At 33.5% G+C, this 10,012-nt stretch overlaps 1 long non-coding RNA gene across 1 annotated transcript in view; it reads right to left on the bottom strand.

Annotated features, from left to right (window-relative positions):
- LOC308616581 overlaps positions 1–9,789 on the bottom strand; it is a 61,707-nt gene extending 51,918 nt beyond the window's left edge. The window contains exon 1 of the long non-coding RNA XR_014015726.1: positions 9,723–9,789. This is a non-coding gene — a long non-coding RNA (uncharacterized lncRNA). The remainder of the gene's footprint in view (positions 1–9,722) is intronic.
- Positions 9,790–10,012: the final 223 nt, after the last annotated feature.

A 10,012-nucleotide genomic window follows, 5' to 3' on the forward strand; every position in this document is an offset into this window, starting at 1 on the left:
CTAAACCTCTCATACCTTGGGATCAGATTATTCACATGGCCTGAGCGGCAAGGCTGCTTGTACTGTAGTGTCAACTTGCAGCAGAGACTTTTCATGCTCAGAACCATATTCAAAATAAGCAACCCTTCATGTAACCTGATAAATAGATCTTAGTTTCAGAGTTTTCTTGCAAGCATTAAATATACTGCCTGCAAACCTCAAGGAAGTCTAACATGTGTTGTGTTTCTTTTAAAGTGGCAGGAAGTACTGATTGTCCTATCTTGTCTTTAACTTTTCAAGGGATATCCCAGCATGCCACAAAAATACTAAAACTCCTGAAATATCACATCTGTGGTAGGCCCCATAGTATATTTATGGTTTATCTTACACCATACTTACAACACTTAGATATTCTGCAGAACATCACATTGATCCTCTATATTTATGATATAATATTAAATAAACCTGATCAGAGGAAGTGGCAAGTACTCTGGATGCCTTGGTAAGACACACACACACACACATCAGCATAATCTTTTGGACAACACAGCTCCCCTTTATGTAGTTGCAAATTAGTAAGAGTTAGTACATTTCCTAGAGAAAGGTACAGCTGTGAGATTTTATCAGATATCTTTGAATAACTCACTCCACTGAAAAAATCACTGACATGCTTGTCTATGTAATAAAATCTGAGAAAATAGACAAAAACATCTCCTGGAAGTAGGCAAGTGTAGCAAGTTTGTAGGATACAAAGTTAATATACAAAGTTAATTGCTTTCCTAAAAAGCAGCAATAAACAAGTGGAATCTAAAATTGAAAACACAATACAATTTATATTAGTGCCCTTCACAAAAATTAACTCAATATGATCACAGGCTTCCCTGTAATGGCAAAACTATAAAAGCTGGAGAAGGTAACATAGAAGAAAGCCTAGACGACCTTGGATTTGACAATGACATTTTAGATACAACACCAAAGAGAATAATCCATAAAAGAAATAATTGATAAGCTGGATTCCACTAAATTAAAAACTTCTTCTCTGCAAAAGACAATGTCAAGAGAATGAGAGACTATCTACAGACTGGAAGACAATATTTGCAAAAGATACATCTGGTAAAGAACTGTTATCTAGAATATACAAAGAACTCTTAAAACTCAATAATAAGAAAATAAACCATAGGACCAAAAATGAGTCAAAGACTTTAACAGACACCTCACTGAAAATAAGCATAAGCAAATATGCTCCACATCATATGTCATCAAGAAAAATGGAAATTAAAACAGCAATGAGATATCATTACACACCTATTAGAATGGTCAAAATCCAGAACACTGACAACACCAAATGATGGTGAAGATGTGAAGCGACAGGAAATCTCATTCATTGCTGGTGGAATTGCAAAATAATACAGCCATTTTGGAAGACAGTGTGCTAGATTCTTACAAAACTAACATACTCTTACCATATGATCCAGCAATTGTACCTGTTGGTATTTACCCAAAGAGTTGAAAATGTATTTTCACACAAAAACCTACACAAGGATGTTTAACTCAACTTTATTCATAATTGCCAAATAACTTGGATGCAATCAAGATGTCCTTCAGTAGATGAATGGATAAAAAATCAGTGGTACACTCAGACAATAGAATATTATTCAATGTTAAAAAGAAGTGACCTATCAAACCATAAAAAGACAGGAAGAATCTTAAATGCATATTACTTATGCCTATGTATATTACTGATATATAATATTGTATATACAATGTAATTATCTATAACAGGATTATATATTACATAATATATCCTATTATATATTATAATATCATATAATATACATAATATTCATAAGTGTAGGAAGCCAGTCTGAAAAGCTACATATTGTATGATTACAACAATATGACATTCTGGAAAAGGTAAAACTATGGAGAAGGTAAAAAAGATCAGTGTTTGCTTGGGACTGGATAGAGGGAGGGGTGAATAGGCAAAGCACAGAGGATTTTTAGGGCAGTGAAAATACTCTGTGTGATACCATAATGATGGATCTATGTCATTATATGTTTGTCCAAACACAAAGAATTGTACAGCAACTAGAGTGAGCCCTAAGGTTGACTATGGTTTTGCCAGATTATGATGTATCAATGTAGCTTTACCAATTGTAACATATCTACCACTCTGATGAGTGATGCTGATAATGGGGAAGAGTATGCATGTGCTGGGTTAGGGGGTATGTAGGAAATCTATCTTCCCTTAAAATTTGCTGTGAACCTAAAACGATTCTAAAAGAAAAAAGTATTAATAAATAATGTATTACCAAACTGGCAGTTAAATTTATTTTCCGAAATAGTGCTAGAAAGAAAATATTTATAAATATTATAAACAGAGAAGGCAAGACATACCTGTATTAAGGGGAAAGTGTAAAGTGAAATGTCACTGTTGTACTACTTAGACTAAAATAAGATTTTTTTAAAAATCAGATTGAAAAAGTTTCCAGCAACATTTATTTGTGTCTTACATATCAAATATTAATTGATAACATGTACTTACACATCTGATAACTTCTATAGACTATTAAAATATGCTTGGACTTTCCTATGACAATCAAGATTTTATCATTAAAAGAATGTTCAGGAATATATGTAGGTGTATACCTTTTAAAATTAGAGTAAGTGTTTTTTTCAGGACTTTTATATGCTTACTTAAAAAATGAAGTGTAAAATGCCATATTTAAATATAGAACTATACTTTTAGCTTCAAGTTATTTTAATGTAAAAAGAGTTTCTCTACACTAATAAACTTTAAAATAAAAAAATATAAAAGTTTATACATATGAATAGGTTTTTAAAAAGATCTTTAAATATAAATGACTAATAAATGAATATTTTGAGTAAAATTTTACAGAAAAATTACTTTTTCAGATGCTACCTAAAGAATACCAGTAAAATTAATAGCAGACCTGTATGACATTTACAACTATTGTAATAATATTTGACTTTTGATGGCATTCTCGTGGGTTTTTTTAACTTAATTCTTAAATATTCTTGGTTTCAAATGCCCAATCATTCCAACTTTCATAACAGTTTGCAAAACTCTTTTATAAATGAAACTTTTTATCTTTAAAATGTAAAATAGTGAATAATAATGCAGGATTGATTTTGCTTTTGTTTTAAAAATTATTAATTTGACTAATGAATGAATAACATAAATTGAAAACTGTATATAACCATAAAATTTCACCCTCCCAAACAAAGAAAACATATTTTAAAACAAACTTCTCCAAAATTCCAGACTCACATAGCATTAAATTAAAAAAAAAAAATGAATCTTTAATTCATGACCCTGAGCCATGTGGCTGACAGGGTCTTGGTGCTCTGGCCTGGTGTTAGTCCTAAGCCTCTGAGGTGGAAGAGCCAAGTTCAGGACATTGGACCACCACCAGAGACATTCTGGCCCCCAGTAATATCACTTAGTGAGAGCTTGCCCAGAGATCCTCACCTCAACACTAAAACATAGGTCTACCAACAGCCAGCAAGCTCCACTGCTGTATGCCCCATGCCAAACAACTAGTAAGACAGGAACACAACCCCACCCATTAGCAGAGAGGCTGCCTAAAATCATACTAACTACACAGACACCCCCAAACACACCACCGGATGTGACCCTCCCCATCAGAAAGACAAGATGGAGCCACACCCACCAGAACACAGGCACCAGTCGCCTCCACCAGGAAGCCTACACAAGCCACTAAACCACTGGGTACAGACACCAAAAACAATGGGAACTACGAACTTGCAGCCTGTGAAAAGGAGACCCCAAGCACAGTAAGTTAAACAAAATGAGAAGACAGAGAAATATGCAGCAGATGAAAGAGCAAGGTAAAAACCCACCAGACTAAACAAATGAAGAGGAAACAGGCAGTCAACCTGAAAAAGAATTCACAGTAATGATAGTAAAGATGATCCAAAATCTTGGAAATAGAATGGATAAAATACAAGAAACATGTAACAAGGACAAGAAGAACTAAAGAGCAAACAAACAATGATGAACAACACAATAAATGAAATTAAAAACTCTCTAGAAGGAATCAATAGCAGAATAACTGAGGCAGAAGAATGGACAAGTGATCTGGAAGATAAAATATTGGAAATAACTACCCCAGAGCAGAATAGAGAAAAAAAGAATGAAAAGAATTCAGGACAGTGTCAGAGTCTTCTGGCACAACATTAAATGCACCAACATTCAATTTATAGGGGTTCCAGAAGAAGAAGAGAAAAAGAAAGGGTCTTAGAAAATGTTTGAAGAGATTATAGTTGAAAACTTCCCTAACATGGGTAAGTAAATAGTCAGTCAAGTACAGGAAGTTCAGAGAGTCACATACTGTATAAAACAAAGGATAAACATGGCAATACACAAACTATCAAAAATTAAATACAAAATAAAAAATATTAAAAGCAGAAAGGGAAAAACAACAAACAACATACAAGGGAATCCCCATAAGGTTAACAACTGATCTTTCAGCAGAAACTCTGTAAGCCAGAAGGGTGTGGCAGGACATATGTAAAATGATGAAAGGGAAAAAAACCTACAACAAAGATTACTCTACCCAGCAACGGTCTCATTCATTTTCAATGGAGAAATTAAAACTTTTACAGACAAGCAAAAGCTAAGAGAATTCAGCACCACCAAACCAGCTTTACAACAAATGCTAAGGTAACTTCTCTAGGCAGAAAACACAAGAGAAGGAAAAGACCTACAAAAAAACCCTCCAAAACAATTAAGAAAATGGCAATAGGAACATACATATCAATAATTACCTTAAATATAAATGGATTAAATGCTCCAACCAAAAGACATAGACTGGCTGAATGGATACAAAAAGAAGACCCATATATACACTGTCTACAAGAGACCCACTTCAGACCTAGGGACACAGACTGAAAGTGAGATGGTGGAAAAATATATTCCATATAAATGGAAGTCAAAAGAGAGCTGGAGTAGCAATTCTAATATCAGAAAAAATAGACTTTAAAATAAAGACTATTACAGAAGACAAAGAAGGACACTACATAATGATAAAAGGATCAATCTAGGAAGAAGGTAAAACAGTTGTAAATATTTATGCACCCAATATTGGAGAACCTCAATATATAGGGCAAATACTAACAACCATAAATGGGGAAATTGACAGTAACACAATAGTAGGGGACTTTAATACCCCACTTTCACCAATGGACAGATCATCCAAAATGAAAATAATTAAGGAAACACAAGCTTTAAAGACACATTAGACCAGATAGACTTAACTGATATTTATAGGACATTACATCCAAAAACAACAGAATACACATTTTTCTCAAGTGCTCATGGAACATTCTCCAGGATAGACTATATCTTTGGTCACAAATCAATCCTCAGGAAATTTAAGAAAATTGAAATTGTATCAAGCATCTTTTCCAACCACAGTGCTATGAGACTACATAACAATTACAGTAAAAAATCTGTAAAAAACACAGACACATGGAGGCTAAACAATACAGTGCTAAATTACCAAGAGATCACTGAAGAAAACAAAGAGGAAATTAAAAAATACCTAGAAAGAAATGACAATGAAAACATGATGACCCAAAACCTATGGGATGCAGCAAAAGCAGTTCTAAGAGGGAAGTTTATAACAATACAATCCTACCTCAAGAAACAAGAAACATCTCAAATAAACAACCTAACCTTACACCTAAAGCAATCAGAGAAAGAAGAACAAGAAAACCCCAAAGTTAGTAGAAGGAAAGAAATCAAAATGATCAGATCAGCAATAAATGAAAAAGAAATGAGGGAAATGATAGCAATGATCAACAAAACTAAAAGCTAGTTCTTTAAGAAGATAAACAAAATTGACAAAACATTAGCCAGACTCATTAGGAAAAAAAGGGAGACGACTCAAATCAATAGAATTACAAATGAAACAGGAGAAGTAACAAGTGACATTGCAGAAATATAAAGAATCATGAAGGATTACTATAAGCAACTATATGCTAATAAAATGGACAACCTGGAAGAAGTGGACAAATCCTTAGAAAAACACAACCTGCCAAGACTGAATCGGGAAGAAATAGAAAAAAATAAACAGAATAATCACAAACACTGAAATTGAAACTGTGATTAAAATTCTTCCAACAAACAAAAGCCTAGGACCAGATGGCTTCACAGATTAATTCCATCAAACATTTAGAGAAGAGCTAACACATATCCTTCTCAAACTCTTCCAAAATATAGTAGAAGGAGGAACACTCCCACATCATTCAAGAAGGCCACCATCACCCTGATACCAAAACCAGACAAAGATGTCACAAAAAAGAAAACTACAGACCAATATCACTGGTGAATAGAAATGCAAAAATCCTCACCAAAACTCTAGCAAACAGAATTCAACAGCACATGAAAAGAATCATACAACAGGATCAAGTGGGGTTTACTCCAGGAATGCAAAGATTCCTCAGGATATGCAAAACAATCAATGTGATACACCATATTAACAAACTGAAGGACAAAAAATGTATGAAAATCTCAATAGATGCAGAAAAAGCTTTTGAAAAATTTCAACACGCATTTATGATAAAAACAGACATGTTCCACAGTATTCATTGCAGCACTATTTACAATAGCCAGGACATGGAAGTAACCTAAATGTCCACTGACACATGAATGGCTAAAGAGGTATGGTACATATATAACAATGGAATATTACTCGGCCATAAAAAGAAACAAAATTGAGTTATTTGTAGTGAGGTGGATGCACCTAGATTCTGTCATACAAAATGAAGTAAGTCAGAAAGAGAAAAATAAATACTGTATGCTAAAACATATATATGAAATTTTAAAAAATGTTCTGAAGAACCTAGGGGAAGGACAGGAATAAAGATGCAGACATATAGGATGGTTTTGAGGACATGGGGAGGGGGAAGGGTAAGCTGAGATGAAATGAGAGAGTAGTGTTGACATATATACGCTGCCAAATGTAAAATATATAGCTAGTGTGAAGCAGCTTCATAGCACAGGGAGATCAGCTCGCTGTTTTGTGATCACCTGAGGGGTGGGTTAGGGAGGGTGAGAGGGAGATGTAAGAGGAAGGGGATATGGTGATATATGCATACATATAGCTGATTCACTCTGTTATACAGCAGAAACTAACACAACACTGTAAAGAAATTATACTCCAATAAAGATCTTAATTTTTTAAATAAAGAAATAGACAAAAAAAGAACATTTGTCATCTTTAGTCTCATACTACTATTTTTAAAGGTTGACTTTTAGGCAGAAGAAAAATAATCTAACATTGCAATTTTGAGGCATAGGAAGGAATAAAGAGGAGTAGAAACTCTAAGATGTGGCACTTCTAAATGAATACTACTGTCAAAATTTTATGGAGTTTAATTATACTTACATAACATTACACAAATATACACAGACACATACACATATAAACATATGCATATATATAGATAGGTGTAACAGAAAACAATAATAGCATATTCAATGAGGAAATGGAAAATGGTAAAAATGTTCTAATATCTTTCAATTTTTTGGAAGTTAAAAAACTTATAGATGCATGTTATAATCTATAATTAACCTCATTAAGAAAAGTAAAAGAATGTATAACTATAAAATCATATAGAACTGAAATGCAATTTTTAAAAATCCAAAAGAAAGAAGATTAAAAAGAAATATGGTACAAGTGGGACAAATAAAAGATAGTATTACTCAGATACATAAGTCATTACGTCCTATTCAATGAAATAAATTCTCAAATTAAATTGACAAAGCTTTCCTGAGGGAATATAAAACATGACCCAACCATATGTAATTTATAAGAAACCAACTTTACTAAAAGGTAAGAAAAATGAGGAATTAATAGAATGGAGAAATATAGCTCATGGACATTAATCAAGATGGTTTAACTCTTGAAATACCTGCTCAGGAAGATGTTAAGGAGAAATTTAACTAGAAGGAAAAATGGGTTGTGTCTTAAAGATCAAAAGTTTATTCCATAGGAAATACAACAATTAGCTTTGCATGTTCATGGCCCTAATATATATATATATATATGTTTGAAATAACTAAAAGGTAAATATTCAAGCATATAAAAAAGTTAGATTTTTTACCATGCCTCTCTTAAAAACTCACAAAGCAAGTATATTAACAAATTATAAAAAGATGGATGATTCAAGCAACCTAGATTGACATATATTGAATAACACACTCCACAACTAAAAAGTACACAAATGTACTCGGAATAGTTACTTTAACTGACTTTTCTTCAGCCATATAGTAGATATTATCTAATTATAAATGTTTTAAAACATACAGCTATGATCTCTATACATAGTGGAACTAAGCTAGAAATAAATAGCAAAAAGTTAACTAAGAACAAATCTACAAATATTTGAAATTAAACAAAACACTACCAGATAAACCATAGATGAAAGTACTCAAATGTAAATAGAAAATATTTTTAGCTGAATCATACTATTAATCTCATTTTATAAGGCCAATGTAAGCTTGATTCAACAACCTGTGAAGGGCATTTTAACTCTTAAAGATAAATAGATGAAATATCATTGAGAAAATATTATCAAACTTAATCAGATGATACACAGAATGGTGACTAAGTCATGGCCAATTTTACTTTAATCTCAGAATACAAGTTGCACTTACCACAAAGAAACAATGTATTCACCCTATTAATATTATTAAAAACAAATGTTATTATATCAATATATGCAGACAAAATTGATAATTTTTAACATCTATTTGTGTTTCAAAAAAAAAATCTTAGGATATTCAGACCCAAAGAAATACTTTTTAATCTGGTAATAAGGTATCAGTTACTGACCTATATTACATAATTTTTTCAGCAGTTTGAAAATTTTCCTTTAAGATCAGGCACAAATAAATGTTTAACAATCTACAAATTTTATCAACATTAAACACTGTACACACAGTCTTAGTCTTTGCAATAAGAAAAAAAAAGAAATCAAAGGATTGACAAAGACATATAACCACATAGAAATATCATTATTTTCAAAAATTGTTACCATAGAATCAAAATAATCTACAATTAAATTATAAACATCAACAGTAAATACATGATTTCAATAAAGTCCCTGAATTCCAAGTCAATATACAAAAATCAGCATTGTTTTTCCATATAGTGGAAACAAAATATTAGAAAATAAAACTGTCAAAAATAACACTATTTATGATCAATAATATTGGGGGGAGTGACATCACCAAAATGATGAAATAGGTTGTGCCTGACTTCATTCTCCCTCAGAAGAACAACTAACAACTGATAATAAAACAATACATCACTGAGAGAATCCTAGAACACAGGGGTGAGGATGGAGCACCACCCTTTCCCTACAGAGATCAAGACAGATTGCAGTGGAAGGATAAGTGAAGTGACTACACACTGACCACACTGTCCCTCCCTGAAGCCAGTGCAGCAGCATCACATGGCACAACCTCCACTGAGCCTCCAGTACCTCCAGTGGGAAAAGAGAACCCAGGAGGAACAACCAACACTTCTTAGCAATGGGGCTGCTTTGTGGGAGCCCCTGCTCTGGTTTCATACCATGAGGATTTCAGGGGAACCTGTGGGTTGTGATTACTGGGAATCTGACTGTGATGGAGAAAGGGGGGAGGGGCTTGCAACAACCAGCACACAGATCTTGGTTGACAAAGTTCATACCTGCAGTGCCCAAGTAGTAAGTAATCCCAACCAGTGGCTTTGCTCATCTGCAGAACCAAGTCAGGGGTACACTTTGACCAGGGAACTTGACAGGATGCAGATCTGCCTGTTCACATCTTCAAACAAGGAGTTTTGCTGGCCCTAGAGTCTAGGATGTTTATACCCAGGCAAGAAGCTGAGTCACAGCCACACCCACTGTAGAGAGTGTCTTCCTGCCCCATCTGACTAGGGGGGCTGGTGACTACTCTTGGAAGCTGTGCAGCCCAAAGGTGCTCAAGCCATGAGAAGGG

The sequence above is a fragment of the Mesoplodon bidens genome (genome assembly GCF_964165515.1).
Source record: "Mesoplodon bidens genome assembly, chromosome: 4".
In the NCBI taxonomy this organism is placed as follows: domain Eukaryota; kingdom Metazoa; phylum Chordata; class Mammalia; order Artiodactyla; family Ziphiidae; genus Mesoplodon; species Mesoplodon bidens.